Consider the following 23,015-nt stretch of genomic DNA (forward strand, 5'->3'; position numbering starts at 1 on the left):
AGAAGATATATGCCTTTTGAGCTGGAAAAAAAATCAAGGATTTAAAAAAGTGTTGCACTCTTTATGGGGCTGCATCATCCTATGAGAATTTGGCTTATGAAATTTTAACCCCTAGTGATTAGAAATCTATAGCAAGGACATGTTTAAAACCTGGACAAAACTTATTGTAGCTTTTGGAATATAGTGAATTATGTAGGATACAAGTCCAATGAAATAGGCAAACTGGAGTTAATATACAAATCTAGCAGGTAAGGTCAGTATGCAGATGTTTTAGCACAGATTAATTACTCTTTGATAACATAGGAGCAAATTGCTGCTGCTGCTGCTGCTGCTATCAAAGCATAGGGCTCCTTCCCAGGAAAAGAAGAAGGGGAAGCCTTCGTGAAAATAGAGCAAGGTCCAAATGAACCTTTTACTGATTTTGTAGGATGTCTGCAAACAGCTGTCATATGAAAAATTGGAGAAGATGCAGCCACAAGAATTATGATAAGACAACTTGCTAAGGAAAATGCTAATGAGGTTTGTAGAAGAATTATTCAGGACAACACAAGGATGCTCCTTTAGAGGAGATCATAAGATGCTGTGCCACAGTAGGCACAAATGCCTTTTACATCCAGGCTATAATGCAGAACACGGGAAGACAGGATCACTCTTGGCAAGGAACTTCCAGAGAGACTCATCAATGCTGTCAGAGTGGTAAAGTAGGGCATCTGAAAGCTCAATGTAGGCAAAGAGATAGAGTCAGAAAACAGGATGGGAGAACAAGACCCAAAACCCCATGTACAAAATGCAAGAAGGGCTTCCACTGGGCCTCAGACTGTAAATTGACCCAGGGCAATGAGAGGCGGGGCCCAGCTCCAAGACCTCAAAAAAAAAAAAACAGGTGGAGCATGATGGCAGCCAGGGTTACACCTAGAGAGTCTTTAGAAGTTCAATACTCTGATGTGATCAATCAGCTGAGAAGCAATCCGATGGGAGAAAGGGATTACAATTAGGGAGAATACAGGCTTTTTAATTCGACAGAAGGGCAGTGTCCAGTACAAGCAGTTCCAATATAATTGCTAGATGATGAGGAGAAATCCTGAAAGTGGTAAATGGAAGGGATTAAATAGGTTAACTGCATGGGGAAGAGGGTTTGCTTGTATCTCTACAAATGGAGAAGGAATCAGATGGGTGCCAATGAGTACCATGAGAGAAAAAGAAAAAGAGAATAACCTCAAAACAAAGGAGAAGACCTAAGAAACATCTGACAGTGAAAGAGAATGGCTAATAATAAGACTGTTACAGAACTTCAACATCAGCAGGGATCATTGGATTCCCTGAGATGAAAAATTGTTGATAAGACTTGTAGAACTTTAAAATCTGCAGGAATCATTGGATTCCCTACATAAGATGAGACTATTGCAGGACTTCAAAACTTGCAGGAATTTTTGAATTCCTGACACATGAAGCAATGGACAATAGATTTTTTTGGACTTATGGACATATATGATTCATGTTGTTTGTTTGTAATACCTCCCCTATTTATGGATTTATGTATACCTATTTTAAGTGAGACCCTTCAGAAACATGCTAATCCGGTTTGATTCCACATTTTCCTTTGGTTTTCATCTCCATTCCTGAGATGTCATGGAGGGCATGATTACTTCCTTTTTAAGGGTTCTCACTTCTCTGTGAAGTCAGGGAGGACATAACCACCTATGTTCTAGAACAAAAGAAAGTGGGAGATATTATGGGCCAGAACTCTGTACTTGAAATAAGGATTCTTACAAAGTGCTAAAAAAAAAAAAAAAAGATTGTGAAGGAGATAATAAAGGATTTGGACTTTAACACCTGGCTATTCTTGTGGTGATTAATTACTGAACTGAAAAGAAGGCTACCTACAAGACCTCCAGAAAACTGAAACAAGAACATTACATTTAGTTTTTATATGAAACTATATAACTTTTAAGCTAAAATTCTTAATTTGTGAAAGTAGATTTTATGAAGGTTTTGGCTTTCTGTCCTATTGTTTATTATGTTCTCTTAGATTATGATATATATATATATATATATATATATATATATATATATATTTTTTTTTTTTTTTTTTACCATCACCCTTCATGGTGCTTTGCAAAAGCTAAGTACTCTATAATTATATGCTTAATTTATTGATAATTTTAAAACTTTCATATAGTTGTAATAAAGTGTAAAGGATTTGGCAATAATTTTCTAATCGCATGTTTTCAAGCCCTTTTTTCTTTTCTTTTCTTTTCTTTTTTTACCATTTTTTAGTTCTTTAAAAACTGAAAATACAAAAATTCATTTTAGCGCTTAATTCTAGTCAAACTAAACTACAAATTAAAACTAAATTTATCATAAGCATATGTATAATAATCATGCGGTACAATGAATAACATGCTAAATCTGAAGTTAAGAAGACATGGATTTGAATTCTTTTTCTAGTTTCTAGGTATGGCCTAATGGATAGGTGACTTAATTTCTTATGAGACAAACAACTACGTTAAATCATAGATCCTTTGTATGTTGACATAGAAAGAAACTTTTAATAAATTTTACATATTGTTTCCATCCAGTTCAACAATTGCCTTCCTTATAATTTTATTTCTAAGAAAAATTTGTATGGAAGAGAGAAAAAAATCTCATCACAAAGAATTATGTAATTTAGATCAGTTTTATTTGTTAATTTAAATATCTTGATAAAAGAGAAAGACTTTCTATGAGAGATAATTTAAAATCTACAATAAAAATATATAATTGGAAACATGACACAGTAGTAGGCTTAAGAGTATAATCCTGCCTTGGAAACTCACTAGCAGCATGACTTAGTTTAGTGACTTAATTGAATAACTAAGTTACACATGATTATGACCTATGTTCATAGCAGAAATTATCCCACAAATATCCCAGACCTTGGGATATATATATATATATATATATACATATATATATATATATATATATAATAAAATAAAAATGCTAAGACCCCCTAATTCAACCACTTATATTTTAGAAAATCCCTCTTTCAGAATACTATTTAAACTTAAATAATATTAAATACATCTCCTTATCAAAATGATTGGTTTTATCAAAGTTGGTGTTTGTACCCTAGATTAAACACAGTACTTAGCTTCTTTTGATATTCAGAATTCTCGGTACTATATATTGTATTATAGTGTTTCTTTTCTTTTCTTTTTTTGAGGCTGGGGTTAAGTGACTTTCCCAGGGTCACATAGCTAGGAAGTGTTAAGTGTCTGAGACCAGATTTGAACTCCGGTCCTCCTGAATTCAAGGATGGTGCCCTATCCACTGTGCCACCTAGCTGCCCCCCATAGTGTCTTACAAAGAAAATAGAAGCAACTCTTAAGAATTTATTCTGTAACAGGAAGGATATGATGATGCTTATTGAAAGGAATATGTTATCATATAGATAATATCTTATAATTACTCATTTTGGGAGTGGTAGAGTCAGGTGTGGTTAATGTATGTAGAAGAAAAGAATCCGGAAGCATGCTATTGAAGGTGTTGACCTGGTTTACCTAAAGGAGAAATTAAATTTATTCTAGATCAAAATAATAACTTTTGTAGTTATTTAGAAGCAATAGAAATTGATTTTATTATTTTTGAGGCAGTTGAAAGGTCAGTGCACTATTTACTGCACCATTTAACTACTCCAGAAAGTGAAATTAGATTTAGCAACAGCAAACTGATTTTTTTTTTTGCACAAAATTTGCATTAGGTACAGATTAATGAAATTAATGAAAATTATGAATCCCCTGAAGTGATGGCATTTCTGAAGTGCCAGCATTATTCAAATTAATACTACTTTTTTCTATTGGGTTGGAACCAGTTACCATATTTTATATAACTATAACTTTGATTAAGCTATGTTTGAATACATACAACTACTTCCCAGAATTTGTTTTTCCATACTAACTGGAATCTTAGTGAAGGGAAGAGTCTAAGGTAAACTGATTAGATAGCTAATTAGCTGGCTAAATAGATAGATAAAATATAAATTAATTCAATATCATTAAAATTAATTATCTACTATTTATGAATTATTGGGACTTTAGAGGTGAGATATGGAATAACTGCTAAGCCAAATGTCTTTCAATATAAGGAGGGAAGGGGGAACATGTCCACAAATAAATGCAAACAAAACGTCAAATAGGATATCATAAAGATTCAAAGTGATAATAAATAATTCATGCCTAAGAGAATAAAGGAGAAAAATAAACAAAAACATCCTGAAGGAGATGATACTTTTCCAGGACTTTGAACAAGAGGGACATTTCAGGAACCATTATGATGCCTCCTAAGACATTTCTTCCTTTGTCCTCCTTACCACAAACTCATATTCAGTACTAGGTGGTGATAATGCCCAATCTAATTTTCTTTTATTAATCTTCTTTCTTAATACCTCTTCCTATAATTGTTTCCTCTCCTTTTCCATGGGTTGCTCCAAAAAAGCTTTACTTCATTTAAAAATGGAAATAAAAATTAGCAAAGTAGGTGATTCAATCCTGCAGACTTCGTTTTCTTCTCACCTCAGTTTCAAAAATACTGCAAGCTTACTAATGCTCAATCAATATTTCTATGTGACAATTGAAGAATTGTGGAAAATCATGACTTTGTATCACTGGTTACAGAGAGGAGCCAGATCCATTATGACACCAATACAACTATCAGGTTTGTTGTTCAGTCATGACTCTTAGTTACTCCATTTGAGATTTTTTTTTGTCAAAGATACTGAAGTAGTTTACCATTTTCTTTTCTTTCTTTCAATTAGATAATTGAAATTAATATAGTGCTAGAAAATTTCCAAAGTATTTTTATATATGTTATTTCACTAGATCTTGATTTTATTAGTTAGGTGTTATTATTACCTCAATTCATGTACAAGAAAACTGAAGCTGAGAGAGGTTAAGTGATTTACTCAGGATTACAGAGCTGCAAGTGTCTGAGACAGAAATGGAATTAAGGTCTTTCTTAATCTAAATCTAATTGTAGTGACCTCTTTTGGAATGGGGTAGGTGACTTAAGGAAGATAAAGAACAGAAGGACTCTTTGGGTACTTTTAAACTCTGCGAGAAAGGCATTAACTTTTTTAGGAGCATATTGTTGCTGTTCCATTATTCTGTCATGATTAGCTCTTTATGACTCCATGGATCACACACAATATGGCAGGTCCTTCTATCCTCCACTCACTCTCAAAGTCTGCTCAAGTTTATGTTCCTTATTTCCCTATTCTATCTCATCCTCTATTATTCCCTTTTCCTTTTCCTTTGGTCTTTCTCAACATCAGAATCTTTTCCCAAAGGGTCTCATCTTTTCATTATGTGGCCAAAATATTTAAGTTTCAGCTTTGATATCTGATCTTCCTGTGAATAATCTGAACTAATTTCTTTAGTATTGAGTAAATTGTTCTCCTTGCTGTCCAAGGGAACTAAAAAATCTTCTCCAGCATCATAAGACATTGGTTTCTCAAGGGACTGTTTCATTTTTATATTGGCATCTACACTGACTAACACAGGACTTCATAAACAGATATTAAATTAATGCAAGATTGATTAGGAGGGGAAATAAAATGGCTACTTTCAGCAACTACCAAAAGTGTTTAATCAGATTAATGGATGAACTAAAAATGCTCTGAGTTAAGAAGCCCACTCACATATCAGTGGGTGAAATGGTAAAACATGCAAGTTGGAATTAAATAATTATGCATTTGTTTGAACGAGTAGAGCAAATGGTTTGTATTATGTAGATTTAGGCTGAGCCATTTTTTGAGTTGTACATAGTTCAGTAAATTAAATGGATTTATAATAAATGAGGTCCCTCCAAAATATATTTCCCATAGAAATTTAACAATGATATTAGTTACTTTGTGATACTAAGAATAAAAATGCTAAATGCAAAGAATAAATTAAATAGAATTCTGGTTCAATACATTTGTCATGCTGGGGGTCAAGGTAGGAGAATGATTAGAATATCATAGACCAGATGATGTCAGTACAAGGAGTCCAGCCAAGCATGTGGGGCCTAGGAAAATTTAAGTATGTGGATTAACAGAGTATTAAGTTCATTAAGATTAGCTAAGTGAGAGAGGAATATGCATACTGTGACTATAGGAAGACCATGTCTAAAATCTGAGGATTAGAGATTGACAGAAAGGGCACCAACTCAAAAATCTTTAATAGCTGATTCCTAGTACAGAAGAAAAAAAATATATATTTTCAGAAAATCTTAACATCTTTTGCTGAAACCAAACAAGTAAATCCCCCTACAAATAACCAAGGGAATTCTTCTTGATGAGAGTATATCTGAATTTATAGAGACCATTTTTTGGGGGGCTTGTAGCATTTTCCAACCATGCATGAATTCAATGGAATTAAATAGCAACCTTTCCTTTTCAGGCTACGTACTTATGTAACTATGAATTTTTCCATGTATATTTTCCTAGTATTTACCACAGCATCTAACACAATTTGGACATGGTGAGAGTGCAATAAATAAAATTCATGAAATGAAATTCATCAACCTAAGTAATTGGTATTACATAACCCTTTGAAAGAATTTTTAAACTAAAGTACAAGAAAGTCCTCTCTCTCTTTCTCTCTCTCTCTCTTTCTCTCACTCTCTCTCTCTCTCTCTTTCTCTCACTCTCTCTCTCTCTCTCTTTCTCTCTCTCTCTCTCTCTGTCACTCACTCTCTACATCTCTACCTTTCTGTCTTTGACTCTGTGTCTCTGTGTCTATCTCTGTCTCTCTCTCTCTTTCTCTGCTTCTGTCTCTATCTGTCTCTGTCTCCATTTCTCTGTCTCCCTCTTTCTCATGTGTTTGTGTGGGTATGTATGTATGTATGTGTGATAAAGTGTACTCTTCCACAAACACTTTCAGAATCCATAGGAAGAATTAGCACCTATCTAGGCTATATTGATTATAACACCTATTTGTAGGAAACATGGGGGATTTAGGCAACTCACAGCTCCAAACACTTGAAATTATAAGGGAGTTCTATCTGAATCTCATTTTCAATTGTCATAGTTAGCTTTCTCTTGAATCCATAGCTACCCCTGTTTTTCAGCACCAGATAATACATTCTTTGAAACTGTTTCTGACCTCAAGTCAATATTTCTCTGTATCCATGCTTGCTTGGAGCTTATGTGTCTGCTCCCTCAACTGTACCTTGAACTCTGTCAAAGTAAATGGATGAAATGTCTCCTTATTGACAAATAATTGTAATTAGACAACATGGACAGTCAGGGAGGGAGAGAAGAGTAATCTCCTATACTCCAAGAGGTTAAGAGCTTCTAACTTCTCTCTTTGATTCATCTTAACCAGCACTGTCTTCATGGCTTAGCTATTTCAAACCTCACAAGGCCATTTTTTTTTACTTCTTTCTAATTCAATGAGAACAATAGAAATAGAAAGGTAGATACATAGAGAAAGACAGAGATTGAAGGACGTTTATGTTTTATAAAAGGATAAGTAGATATTAATATTTTGTTAACATTTTAGCATTCATACATCAATACCTCATCATTTGTGATTTTTTCAAGTTGGGGGGAGGGACCAAATACCTCTCTCTTTAAAAGAGCATAGGTTCCGAGGGAAAAGAAAAATTTTTTTCTTAGAATTTAGCCTAAAAAAGATGTGCTAACTGGAACATCCCAAGAATAAAGCATATGTATACTCTTGATTTTGGTATTATATAAAAAATTGGGAATGGAAATTGTAGATACAATCAATATGCTCATGTTTTAGTGATGTTTGGAAACATAATTTTTGGAATTTTAAATAAGAATCAATCGAAGATCTATTTTGGAAAATATCTAGTTTAACCTTGTTTTGTACTGTTAGATTATAGCACAGTAAAATCTATCGAATGAATAATGATATAGGAAAGAATTTTTTATTTTTTAGAAAAAGTTGGTTTGTTAAAAGAGAGTCATTTCAACGTGTTCCATCTGGAGTTTTGATGAAATAAAGATACACATTCTTAATAGGTCATTTTCTGACAGTATTATTTTTTATTATATATTTAAATATGTGGAAAAAAGTGATACTTTATAAGTCCCTTTTAAGAGAATTTGATTTTATAATAGCTGTATATTACGTTGTAGGATAAATACATTCCTGAATTTTTATATGAAAAATAAATCTCTCTAATTGAATAATATTTTCATTTTTACCTATGTAGCTCTTATAGAAAATAATTGATCCCATTCTCTATGGTCTCAGTCAATTATTCAGTAAACATTTATCATGTATTTATATATGACTGGCATAAGATAATAATTGAATAACAAGAAGATCTTATTGTCATAATGCTTCAATACAAGATAAATCTATGATCTCATAGATATTTTCTATTCCTAAAGGAAAAGTATTATTCTTATTCTATCATTAAAACCTCAAGAAAAATCTAACTTTTTTCATGAAGCCCTTCCTCTACATCTTTATAGCATATAGTGGTATATATGAAGCAAGTGGATTATTTATATATTATGCTTTGTTCTTGATTCACCTACTTAACAATAGAAAACATTTAATAAATGTTTATTGACTAAGAGACTGATCATAATATCCCTGAATATCATGCCTATGTGATCTCTTCCATATCTTTAAAAATAAACTCTAGCCTACTTACCTACACCACGTTATCCTTTCTGTTTTCCTTTAGGTCAATCACAATTTTGATTCTTTAAAGATTATGCTAATTCCATAACTCAAAGAGAGTTGCTGGAAAGCTGGAGGTGCTTAATAAATGCTTGTTTATTAAGAAAAAAAGTAAGATTAAAATGTGTCTTTGAAAACAGTTTCAGTTTGTTAAAGCCAATGTATAATTCCTCAAATGCAATTCAATGTGTTGTTCTCCTTCCTCTTTTTCAATTATGGGTACATATCACTGCTTATCTGCAAAATTTGTACAAGATATATATATATATAAATTACTCATTGGACTATCTTAGCCTGGGTACTGTTCATTTTTTACCCATTTGATTTTTTCAAAAGTCTACAATTTTTACTGAGTATTTAAGGGATTGACAGGATCAGCACAAAACCAAATGAAAACAGGAACATTTAGAGGATTCCCCCATTTTTTTTCAACTAGACTCAATGTAGGATATCTTTCCCAAAATGAAATATAGTTTTCTCTTAGTATTAATGTTTCTGAATACTGGGAAAACTTTTCTCTCTCAATTTTATGCTTTAATATTGATAACCACAGTACTGAAGAAAAATATCTCTATTGTTTCATTCATAAAGGATATTTTTATGTTCTTGTATGCATGACAGATTCCTTTTTAGGCTGCATTTTGCTTTCTGAGCCAAATGCTATTGTTTTTAATAATCAGTAAAAATGAAAATACAGCGGAAAACTTTATGTTCAGCTTTCCAGTCAATAATCTAACTCTATTTTCTCTTTTGTAGAAGGCCATTGTGAAAACCCAACTGTTCCCTTCTCACATAGTTACCAAGGATTTCCTTGATGAATATATGTTGTTATTTTTCACAAATCTATATGAGAATGAGAAACTATTCACATGGTAATTATTAATGTAGTATCCTAACATCAGCTGTGATATTATTCTTTAAGTATTAGATAGTTTCACTTTTATAATACAGTTTACAGCCCAACTTAAACTGTGGTACATGACTCCATATGGGCTCTTGTACCTGAAAGTGGGGGGAGTAGCATTATAATTTATTATGAGTGTTATGCCTATATTGTTGTAAAAAAATTACCTATGCATATGTACTGTCAAAAATATTATAATTATACAATTAATAAAAAACAAAAAACAAAACAACCTTACTGGGCTAAAAGAGGTTTTGAGTGGAAAAAGTTTAAGAAACCTGGTCTATAGCACAGATCTCTATGTGTATGATGTGGTTTAGCTTATTTTCCTTTTTTTGTCTTTAATGCCATTCCCATTTCCTCATACAGCAGTTGGAGATTGACTTCAAATACAGTGACTCTGTTGTCATAAATGATGAAAACACATAGCTAAACATTGCAAGATGATTTCTAATTTTTGTTTTCCTTGTTTCATCTAAATGCATTTTTAGCATGATAAGATTTAATTTTGTCTCATGTTGAGCTTTCTGCAACCTTCTTTCCCCTTCCATTTCTTTTCACTACTTTATAAGGAAATATGTTTGTAAATATATTTTTCTATTATATTTCAAAAATTAATTTATATTCTAACTGGTGTTGGCCTTCATTGCCATATCTCTTAACTTGTCAAAAAAAGATTAAATGTCTCCTGGCTAAGCTAGTTTCTGTAGTTTACTGGTCTTATATTTTTGACAATTCTCTTATACAATTTCATTTCTCTAAGAAATTGTTACCTTCTGTGTTGACATTTTCCCTTCTTTTCTTTTCTTTTCTTTTCTTTTCTTTTCTTTTCTTTTCTTTTCTTTTCTTTTCTTTTCTTTTCTTTTTTGTCTTCAAACTATTTACTTATTTGTTTGGCACAGGTTGGAATTATTACAACTGTTCATTATCTCATGGTTATCCTTTTTTTTGTTTGTTTGTTTTGCTTACTGTTAATTTTAATCTTTGTTTTAACCAGTCAAATGACCTCCACATTAGTAACCATCAACCACCAGGATGATGATTGCTATGCCTACTGCTTTTTGACTTTTCTTGATGAAATTATTTATAATACATAACCATGAGATTTCTGAGTTAACTATGTTAACTAAATTTAGCATTTATGATTTCTTAATCTTGAATCATGCTTTTCAACACTTCCCCACTGTCACTGGGTAAAAGGCACATTGGAGGTCCTTGTTGAGTTCTTCATAGACTATTTAAGCCTTCTAATGATGAAATTATATTCTCAGTCTAATGTTTAGTTATGCTTAGAAATTAAAAGTTTTTTGTTTGTTTTGACTGAACCTGCAATTTTATTGGCTAAAAACTTCTCAATGAGAAAGCCTCTCTACCAAAGAATAATGTCAATTCTTCTTCAATCTTAAATTAGGTAGGAGAGATTAAGTAATTGTCTAAAAGATGTCAGAGTCAAGAACTCAATTTAGTCTTTCTTCATTGAGATATGGCTTGCTGTCCTGCTATTGTCTTTATATAAAATCTGTTATTACTTTGCATTTTTCCACTAATAATTATTTTAAACATTTTAATGTGCTTTTTTCAGTTTTCATTTCTTTTTTTTAAACGTATATTTTGAACAGTTATTTACTGGAGAATGAAGCTTGATTTTATATTTTTGATCGGATTTCAAGAAAGATTGGCTATCAGACAATCATATTTTTGTACTGAATATTTCATTCTAAGGTTGATGCTATAACTTACAGCTTTTCAGTATTTCTGGACAGCATTATGTGATTTACAAATATAATAGAATATGTCAGAGACTTCCTTGTTTCACCTTGTTCTTGACCTTTTCATTCTATCTTAAATATTCCATGAACCCATTTACATCTCTGTTGGTCTAAAATGTTCTTCTTTGTTTTTGTTTTGATTTGATTTGATTGGGATGCATCATTCTCAAAGGAGACACCACTGTAATGAAAGTATTTATCTTTTTGTAGATTTTTGAGTCATCTTCTATGTTAACCCTTTCTTCATATTTACCTCTGGTATTTACTCCAAAGCTTTCTTAGTATGTGTTGTGTTGATTTGTTCTCACTTAGTCATGATTTGAATCAAGGTACCGCCAATGACATGGACATATCTCCTTCAGAGTGAAGCCTCCATGCACTGGCCAGAGGGCAAGAAAAAATGACATCAAAATATATTCATGCAGCATCTAGAAGAGGCTATTATATTTTTAAGAAGAAATGCAAAGTTGGAAAGATATCATTTGTCTTTTTGTTCTTCTTATGGTAAAAGATAAAATTTATTTGGAATGTTTCTCTGACTAATGTATATGATAAATAAATAGTAGAACAGATTCTGGTAGTAAGTTACTCCCTAAAAATAAATTAGGCAATTTGAAATGCCCTTTAAATTTGATTTTTATATTATTATTGGGCATACCAAAGTACTGTCCTTAATCCCCAGCCCCCTGAAACAAGGAGATATGTATCCCAAAGTGATTACTATATACCAATATTAATGTATAAAAACCTCATGAAAATTGAGGTAAAATTGAATAAAAGTTTCTTGAAGAATTCACCAAGTATGAGAAAAAATTCTGTACTGATACTGAAAACTTGAATGGAACAACACAGAAAAAAAGATATAAAAAGAGAGGATTAATGAACTAAATATGAAATTTAAAACATCCAAAAAATCCACAAAATTAACAGTCCTAAAAGAAGTACAAATGAAATTTGGAAAAGTAGAGCAGAAATACAGACACTTTTAACTAAAAAAAACAGTGTACCCAGTGAAATGACCTTTTTTTAAAATTTTATTTATAAATTTTTTGACATTATATATGCATGAGTAATTTTTTTTATAACATTATCCCTTGTATTCATTTTTCCAAATTATCCCCTCCCTCCCTCTATTCCCTTCCCTAGATGACAGGCAATCCCATACATTTTACATATGTTACAGTATAACCTAGATATAATATATATGTGTAAATACCATTTTCTTGTTGCACATAAGTATTAGATTCCGAAGGTGTAAGTAACCTGGGTAGATAGACAGTAGTGCTAACAATTTACATTCACTTCCCAGTGTTCCTTCTCTGGGTGTAGTTGTTTCTGTCCATCATTGATCAACTGGAAGTGAGTTGGATCTTCTTTATGTTGAAGATATCCACTTCCATCAGAATATATCTTCACACAGGATTGAAGTGCACAGCAATCTTATGGTTCTATTCATTTCACTCAGCATCAGTTGATGTAAGTCTCTCCAAGCCTCTCTGTATTCCTCCTGCTGGTCATTTCTTACAGAGCAATAATATTCCATAACCTTCATATACCATAATTTACCCAACCATTCTCCAATTGATGGACATCCATTCATCTTCCAGTTTCCAGCCACTACAAAAAGAGCTGCCACAAACATTTTGACACATACAGGTCCCTTTTCCCTCCTCAGTATTTCTTTGGGATATAAGCCCAATAGCAGCAATGCTGGATCAAAGGGTATGCACAGTTTGATAACTTTTTGGGCATAGTTCCAAATTGCTCTCCAGAATGGCTGGATTCTTTCACAACTCCACCAACAATGTATTAGTGTCCCAGTTTTCCCACATCCCCTCCAACATGCATCATTATTTGTTCCTGTCATCTTAGCTAATCTGACAGGTGTGTAGAGGTATCTCAGAGTTGTCTTAATTTGCATTTTTCTGATCAGTAGTGATTTGGAACACTCTTTCATATGAGTGGATATAATTTCAATTTCATCATCTGAGAATTGTCTGTTCATATCCTTTGACCATTTATCAATTGGAGAATGGTTTGATGAAATTATCTTTTCAAAAAAGTAATTAATTCAATAAGTGTTTAACTAACATGATTAAGAGGAAGGTACAGAAATCTGTTTAACAAATTTAAAAACAAAATAATGTGAATTCACAAAAGACAAGAAATAAAAATAATCAGAAATTTATTCACACAAGTATATCCTAGCAAACTGATAATTCAAAGGACATTGAAAAGGATCTACATGAAACCCCTAGCTCAAAGAGCTATTCCATAGCATCTTTCTTCCTTTATTCCAATTGGTAACAGCAAAAAAGAGGTGATATTCTAGGTTCTTCAGCCTTCAAACTTTGAGAGAGAAGATTTGACAATATGTCAGAGAGAGATAGAGTGATTTATCAAAAAAACCCTAGAAATTTAGTAATTTATATTTATGTAAAAATTTTAAGTAAAATCGTCATAAGGAGATTATAGCAATATCAGCAGAAAATAATTCCCTATATACATGTTTGGTTCATACTAGGAAGTTAAAATTAAGAAAACAAGTAGGATTGATAATCACCTAAACAAAATAGTCAAACAACATGATTATCTTGGAGACAATGAACATTTTAATCACTTTAATTCCAAATTGCTTTGAAGAATGTCTAGACTAATTCACAGCCATACCAACCACCATGTATCATATTTTTAAAAGACTTTTAAAGACTGCATACTATATCTGTAATACTCAAATAAGCAAATGCTGAAAAGGAGTTTTCATTACCATGTTAAAAGTTCAATTATCTGATTATGAAGAGTTTCCAAGAGAATCCCTATGCAGGTTTCCTTAATCCAGGAGCTTTCCAAACCTATGGAGGTCTCTGTAATTCAGTATCTATTGTATTACGAGTTTGAGTTGACCAAGTTTATGACATTGATTATAGCCAAAATCTTGTAAATATAAACACATATTTACAATTATACTTGTTATTGTTTATATTTGTTAATAAATTGCATATATATGTATATATATAGCATATATATATATACATATATATATATACACATATATATATATATACTAATTTCATAGCTATTCATTTATAGAGAAATAAGTATAAATGCTAATAAAAAGGAAGTTTCTCCACATGATTAAATAATTAATATTTAGTGAATTTGCCAGGCCAATAAAGTTAATTGGTGAGAAGAGATTGCATTTGTATTAATGGCCAAGAAATTATGACCTGTGCTTTGATCATTCTAATGCTTAAGAAAATAAAAGTAAGGGGATAAAATTAAATGACAGGCTGCAGATGTTTGACATACAAATAAAATTTCTAGTTAGACTTTAGACCATATCATGCCTTCCTCCACACAATGGAAAGAAAAGGAGTTTATCTATTACCAACTTTCTTAACCATTTTATCTACTTAGCTATTTGTTCCAAATGAAGTTAAATTGCAGATTTGTTTTGATTTGCATTTCTCTTGTTATTTATGTTTTGTACAGAGAGAATCCCTAACTAAACAAAGCATACAGAAATTCATATAAGACTCAGACAATTTTGACTATGTAAAATTTTTTAAAAACTTTTGAATGATTTAATTTAAAAAAATTTAAAAATCAAAGATCATTAGATAATAAATATTAGAGAGGAAAAATATATCCAATTATTCAATCCTAAAACATTTATTAGGTGTATATATATACATACCAACTTTTATACTATAAGGCCTGCTGTGACTACAAAGATAAAATTGAAATAGTTCCTTCCCTCAGAGAATTTATATTCTATTTTCAGAAAACTGATATGTGAAATATGGAGGGAATTAATACAAACATAAAACAACAAGAGTCATTTCCCAAAAGATGTTAAAACTTTTAAAATATGTTGAATGATTAACAATATCATGAAAGCATGCACTAGACCAATATTATCAAGAAAAATGCAAATAGAGATAAATATGAATGGGCACAGAGGATAAACAATAAACAATAAACAAAAGTCAGTGTTAGAGGGGCTGAGGGAATAGAAGCATACTAATACACTCCAGTAGAGCTGTGAATTGGACTAAATATTCTGCAATCTATTTGGAATATTTCAAGAAAAGCAACAAAATTGTCTATACTTTTTGATCCAGTGAACTCACTACTTGCCATATATTCCCCAAAGAAGTAAAAATTAAATAAATAAATAAAAGAACATAAGAACAGAATCAGTTATTGTGGGGAGGGGGAAGCAATCCCATTGAATAGGGATTGTTAGAAAACAAAACAATTATGACTTAAGATATTGTTAAGTCTTTTTTTCTTTCTGTAGTAGACTTATTTCCAATACATAGGGACTTCTAGTGAGACATTTTCTATCCATTCAGATCAGCTATTTATGGTATGAGAATTGTCTGGGAGCTGAGAGGTTATAAATCAATTGCCTAAATTGTAGTGTACCTGATATGTATGTAGGATTATACCCAGTGCTCTGGATTCTGAAGTCATCTTTGCATTGCATTATACTAGTAAATTATTATGTAGATAGAAATAATACATACAAAGAGTTCAGAGAAGTGCAGAAAAAATTTGTAGAAGCTGACCCAGAGTTAAAAAAAATTACCCAAGAGACTAATGTATACAACTTACTGCAACAATATAAACATAAATTACATGATTGCTAAAATTAAGTTGACTTTTGAGTAATTGAAAAATCAGTGTAGGTACCTGATAGAAGATAATGAAGTATCTTATTCTCCCCATTTCCTCCTCTTCTCTCATAAGGCTGCTAAGCGCTACCAGGATGGAATCTCATTTACATTGGCAAAAAGTCACTGTATTGAAAGTTTTTCTTTAATCAGTTTTTTTAGAAGTACATATTGTCTGGAGGGATGGGGATAAAATAACTGTGAGATTAAACAAAAAGGCATCAAGAAATAAATAATACTTCAAACAAACAAAAAGATCACTATGTAATCCATCCTTGTTCACAAGCTATTGGAAAGAACAATATCTCCTTTCTTATACCGCAGACTTATTCTGAGAATTAAATGAGATTATAGCAAAGTCATTTATAAACAATAAAATAATATACATAGGCAAAATGTAAAGTATTGCTGTTTTTATTTGATATAATAAAATTGAGCAGGGAACTAGGGGAATTGCAGAGTTTGGGGTTAACAAGGAAGCCAGGTTGTAAAGCCATTTAAAAGCCAAGATAACTAGTCTTTATCATGTCCACTGGAGCTAATTTAGTCATCCTAGGTATTCAAAAGTAAAGATGTGATTAGCTTTGAGTTTCAGAAATAATAATCTCTTAGTCAAGAACAAAAAGGGAATGAATGTGGTGATTACAATAGCTAAGACATGCAAAGGCCTACACAAAACCATTATGATAGTAAAGGGAATGTAAAGATACAAGAGAAGTCAAGGAGGTAGAATTTTCTGATATTGACAATTAAGTGTATCTGGAGGTGATGGAGAGAGAAATTGAAATTTTCCCTCTGATTGTAATTACATGTGCTTTCACCTGTCCTATCATCCCAAAGCTTCTTAACATGGTTGTTATTTTAAATTAATGTTCATGCTCTTTGTCTTCTGCAAGCACCATTTATTTAACACATTCTATATTTCAATTACAGTTCTTGGTCCTAAGAATATAAATTGCCTCCAGCAATTTACCTGCTGCTGGGAAATTCACACATATTATTTTATATAGCATAAAACTTTGAGAGGAACAATACTGACAGTTAATGTTATCAAGAAATGCTTCATATAGAATGTTGTAGCTGGGATTTGTCTTGAAGAATGATAGATATTCTAAGAGGTGAAGGTGAGGAGGAAATACTTAACAGACATCAGTGAAAATCAATGCAAAGGCACAGATGTGGAAGATAAGAGTGTAGGATGAGAAATTGAAAGAAGGCAAATCTGACTGAAACAGGCTATAAAAATGGCAGAAACAAATAATGAGGTTGGAAAGATATGCTGGGGAAAGCTTATAAAAGGCTTTAAAAGCTAAACAGGAAAATTTATATTTGATCCTCCAAGTAACAGAGAGCCACTATGACTTTTTTGAATAGAGAATTCACATAGATTTGGCAGTTTGCAGAAGCTAGATTGACATGGAGAATGATGTGGAGCAAGGAGACCAATTACAATTAGTAAGTAATCTATGGAAGAGGTGATAAAGGTCCATTCTAATAAAGATGATTACAGTGTGAAAAGAGAGAAAAAATTAAATGCAAGAAATGTTGTCAGGATAGAACTGGTAAGATTTTGCAACAGATTGAACATGAGAGGTGGGGAAAAAGTAAAAACAATCTATAGCATCAAGATAAAGAACATAGGAGAGTGGAAGAATAGTGGTGTCTTCAATAGAATTAGAGAAGTTAAGGGAAAGGCTGGATTTGGAGAAAATATAAGTTCTTATTTTAGAGTTGATGGACATCTAATTTGAAATGTGCAATAGGTAGATATGTAATAATATGGGATTATTATCTGTGATGCTTTCTCTCTACCATTTAGCAGTGGTCCTCAAACTTTTAATATAGGAGTCCAGTTCACTGTCCCTCAGACTGTTGGAAGGCCAGACTATAGTAAAAACAAAAACTCACACTCCATTTCCACCCCTCAGCCCATTTGCCATAATCCGACAGGCCACATAAACATCCTCAGCTGGCCACATCTGGCCCACAGGCCGTAGTTTGAGAACCCCTGATTTAGAGTCATGTAGCTCGGTTACAAGACACTAGATGAACTTGAAATGTTTTATCCCATTCGCCATTGTAAATGTGGCTCTGTGTAACCAAATACTAAATTTGGTTATTGTTTTTAATCATTACTGTATAATGTAACTTAGATATGCATCAAATAATTATTTATAAGATGCATTCTGAATGCCAGGGGAAAAAATGGGGAAAGGGGAGAAGATATAATAGGCATCTTATTTCTAGGTTCTTTTATCCTCTCCAATCCCTGTTTTCTACCTTGGAGACTCTCAACTCATCTAAAATGTAGAGCTGTAAGAAAATGTCTTTCACAAAGATGAAAAATTCTTATTTTCTGTGTATATTTTCTGATCTTCACATATCTTCATTTCTCAAGTTTCTTTTTTCCTAAGAGAACTTCATATCCAACATGTGGTTCTTTAAATATTAGAGCAGAGAAAAACTTGTTCATAGTTATTCATATTCTCTGAAGCTTCATTCTTTATGCTAAAAAAATAGAAAACAACTTCGATAAGAAAGAAATGCATTATAAAATATACTTATGAATTCAGGAATGCATGAATTATTGGCTATCTGTATAAATGTAGCAAACAAAATTAAATCTAGTGGAAAATGATTAGTTTAAAGTATTTTTACCATGAAACGTAATAAAATATGTATAATTGTATCTTCAAATAAATGAAATAATGTTTGTCAGACATCTATTAAATGGAGATAATATAATCATTAAAATATTAGAATCAATCTTAGGTGTAGGGTGTTGTTAAACATCTAGTATACATGAAATTTCATGTTTCTATGGGAAAAGTACACGAAATTTTGACAGGATATCAAATAGGATGTTTAATTCTCAGAGTATCATGAATAGGATATAATAGCATTTTCAAATGTAAAAGATAGCCATTTAGATAATGCTTTGACTAAGGCACTGGGGTATACTAATGCATTCTAACTTAGAAAATATATTATGTCAGTATTATATTCAACATGCCATGGTCCCAAGAAGACATGTTATTCCAAACTGATCTCTTATAGGGTGGGTGATAGAGTGAAAAAAGCAATACAGTTCAGAAAATAGGTTACTCTTGGGGTCTTATTAGAGTGCATAAGGGCTTAGAAGGCTACCATAAGGTTAGGAAAAAGTGCATTTACTCTGAGCTATAACAAAACACATGAATACTACTCAAAATCTAACAGCCCCAGAGCAATCCCTGTGTTAGGCCAAATGCCCTTAGGACCATCAAAGTCTGGAACTTTTAACCCTGTGAATTTTTTATACTTTTATTAAAACAGTTGAGACAAAGCAAAACAAAATAGGTAGTTTAATTTTGATGCATTGATAGTAGGTAAACCAATATGTTTAATTTTAAAATAAATTATGTTCACCTAATAGTCTCCAGGACATATTGCCATTCTTAGGATTAAAACAAAGATAAGTGGACTTCTCAGAAGTACTTTTTTGGTTTTTTCTGTCCTACGGAATATTTTTATAATGACCAACATATAATATGATATTTTTGTGCATCCTATTGATTTTACTGCATGGGTGGGGAAGATCTGGCCTACAGGCTGTATAAGATTGGTAAAATCATTTGCTAAGGCAATGTCAAGTAATTATGAATTGAAAACTAGATATAGCAATCTCCCAATGCTTGATTCTATAAGTTGATAATTTTGTATAACCCACAAATGATGTTATAAAAATCCACATGGCCTTTGGCAGGAAAAAAAAAAAAAAAGATTTCCCAATCTAGGGAGAGTCAGCATAGAGTAATAAGTACAAAGCTAGCTTCACAATTAAAAGTCCATCTTGGATCAAATTCTGCCTCTGACACATACAAACTACTTGAGTCATAGAATCTTTTATTATAGCAGGAAACATTTTACATATAAATTAGAGATGAACTGATGAGCTTCAGAGGGAGTTATCACTCACAATACTAAGGAAATCATAAGCCTACAATGACAAAAAAATTAAATTGGTTCTAGTTTCATAAGACAAAAGAGCAGTATACAGATGGGCATGAGTATGAGTACAATATTTTACTAATGAAGAAAAATACAGAAAAAAAAAGAATAATTGACCTACTCATTGCAACATCTGTCTGGAAATGGAGTTAAACCATTCTTCTAGAGACAATAAGGATGACTCATTTGTTCTATAGTCACATATGAAAAGTCAAGAGGTTTACTCTAGAAAATGCATCATAGTCATTGGATAGTTCCTCTTTAGAGGATTAGGAGAGAATATACAAGAAGAATCATCCCTAATTTACAAGAAGAATCATCCCAAATGAGAGGGTTTGGATGGGTGATGTGATTTATTCTGTTAGAGGAACGACCCCCACATTAATTAGATTAAGTATTGCTAGTATTTCATTAATCCTAGTGTGATTAATAATACAGAAATCAATCTTGAAGCTGATTCAACAGTTGTGCCTATATATGGTGGACTAAATAATTTCAACTCTCTAGTATTTATCACATATGTACTATGTACACTTATCTCCAAATACATATACACTTGTTTAGTCCCTCACCATCTTTCACCTGGACTGTTTCAATAGCCTCCTTCCTAATTGATCTTCCAGTCTATTTCTGTCCCACTCCACCCATTTTTTACCTATCAAAATGATTTTGCTAAACTAAATTTCTGACCATTTTACTTCTTCTGTTGCCTCATTGATCAAGCATAAATTTTCCTACTGGTTTTTAAAGTGCTTCTTAATCTTACTCCTTATTAAATTTTTGTCCTGGTTACACCTTAGTCCTCTTCACACAACTGTGATTCAGCCCTGCTAGCCTCCTTGCTTTTCCTCATACACTTTTTTCTCCTGCCACTTATCATGCCTTTGTATTATGGGTCTCCTGGTACTGGAATGTTTTTATCATTTATTTTGATCTTTGAAACCCTTGGTTTCTATCACTACCCAGCCTATGTCACCATCTGTAGGAGATATTTCCTGGTTCCCTAATTGCTACCTTTTTTGGATACATAATGAATATGTATGCTCATGTGTATTTGCATAGACATACACTGACTGGTTTGTTGTTTGTATCATTAGAACTAAACAATGTCTGGAATTAGTGGATAGTTACTAAATGTTTATTGTTTGATGAGAATACTAAAAGAGAAAATCTCTGAATTTTTGTGAGTGTCATCTCTATATCTAGTTATTCATTATTGTTCATTTCAGTCATGAGCTACTCTCTGTGACTCCATTTGGAGTTTTGTTGGTAATAATATTGCAGTGGTTTGTCATATCCTTCTTTACCTCATTTTACATATAAAGAAACTGTGGCAAACTTTCTTACATTATTTGACCAAAGTCACAAAGGGCTGTGACTGAGGCAGAATTTGAACTCAGGTCTCTTGAGTCTCTTGACACCAGGGCAAATAGCCTTTCCACTCTGCCACCTAATCTTGAACAGGTAACTCACTTGTTATTTCCTTGGGTAAGAATACCTGAGCTACATCTTTGATGAGGTAGTTGTGAGTATTATATAATACAATGTTTGTGAATTAATGTTTTACCTGTTTTTTTCTTAATAGGAATTTCTAATATATTTTATGTAATAAGTAATTTCTAATCAATTTGAACTTTTCTGATTGGCTATCAGTGATTATACTTTGACTTTGCCTTATATTTTGGACCAAATGTTTTTAAACATTCAGACATGTTGTAGACATATTATTTTGTCACATAACTAGTCAATTAATTTATGGGGGAGAAACTAAACTAAAATGTCAGCCCCAAATGTCATTACTGACCTACTTTATGTCTGCATAAACTTAAACAAACACTATGGTGTATCATGCCAACCTATTTTAATAGACCCTCAAGGAAATTACCAACTGATTTGGAAAAGAAAATGGACTTTTACTATATTTGACTTTGTTCTTTATTTAAATAACTCTAATTGTTGATAACTCTTAATTGCATTTCTGGAATATAAACTGTGCACTTCAAACAAGATTTGGATCTAAGGCAATGATTTAACAACTTATAATTTGTATACAAATAAGGGATTTAAGTCTCATCTGCAGTAGAAAGATCAAAGCCTCTATGAGAGAGTTATACTGTCAGTATCATACATAAATGTATTATGCTTTCTCTTAGGGATGAAGTAACAGTATTTAATTATTGCAAATTTGTGGGGGGAAGCAAAATATAATATATTATTTATTGTGGCATTTCATGCTAGATTAAGCAACTTCATACTACTAGAAATGCCACTCTAAAGCAAAAGGATTTAAAATTTGCCCCCAAAGGATTAATAGAAATTAAAATCTATCCTTGTCTCACACCATATATTTTTAGTAAACATTTAACTATTGAGAACATAATTTTGCTTCTTAGAAAACTTAGTCAAAATCCTATGTTGATTGAGAAATTTAACATGCTGATTTTATACATTGCAGATTTTGTTCTGCTATATTATGTATGAAAAACAGATGTCAAAAATCCATTAATAAAAATCAAAAAGTAAGATTTCTCTTAACAAGAGCTCTTCTAAGCCTCTTTTCCAAAGTTTTCCAATTTATTGGTTAGGGTATTATTTGTGAAGAATATATTTCTTTCTTTGATAACATTTTTTCTATCAGACATTTTCATTTCAGGTAAAGATATTTCAATATTTCAAAGATGTATGATTTTGTTTCCAGGGTTATTTCCTCTAGACCTGAAGATGATAGTATCTTTATGTTTCTTCTGTGATGTATGGGCAAAGAAAAAGTATTTCTTGATAGCCAAATTTATCATCATTTACACTTATAAAATTTAGTATAACAAACCCTCTGGTATACAATAGCACTAGTATGTGGAGTTTCCTAAGAAGATAATTACTCCAGTTTCAGGGTTCAAGATTCTTTGTACCCAAGGGTCTGTACTAGTAAAAATATACTTTTCAAGTCACCACCAGTACATTTACTATTTAATCAGTTGGTACAATTAAC

General features: G+C 31.9%; 1 protein-coding gene across 3 annotated transcripts in view; it reads left to right on the forward strand.

Moving 5' to 3' along the window:
• The window catches only part of CADM2 (cell adhesion molecule 2), a 1,499,715-nt gene that overhangs the window by 556,573 nt on the left and 920,127 nt on the right, over window positions 1-23,015 (forward strand). The gene's annotated exons all lie outside the window — the stretch shown is intronic.

Source organism: Sminthopsis crassicaudata, chromosome 3, assembly GCF_048593235.1.
Source record: "Sminthopsis crassicaudata isolate SCR6 chromosome 3, ASM4859323v1, whole genome shotgun sequence".
Taxonomy (NCBI): Eukaryota; Metazoa; Chordata; class Mammalia; order Dasyuromorphia; family Dasyuridae; genus Sminthopsis; species Sminthopsis crassicaudata.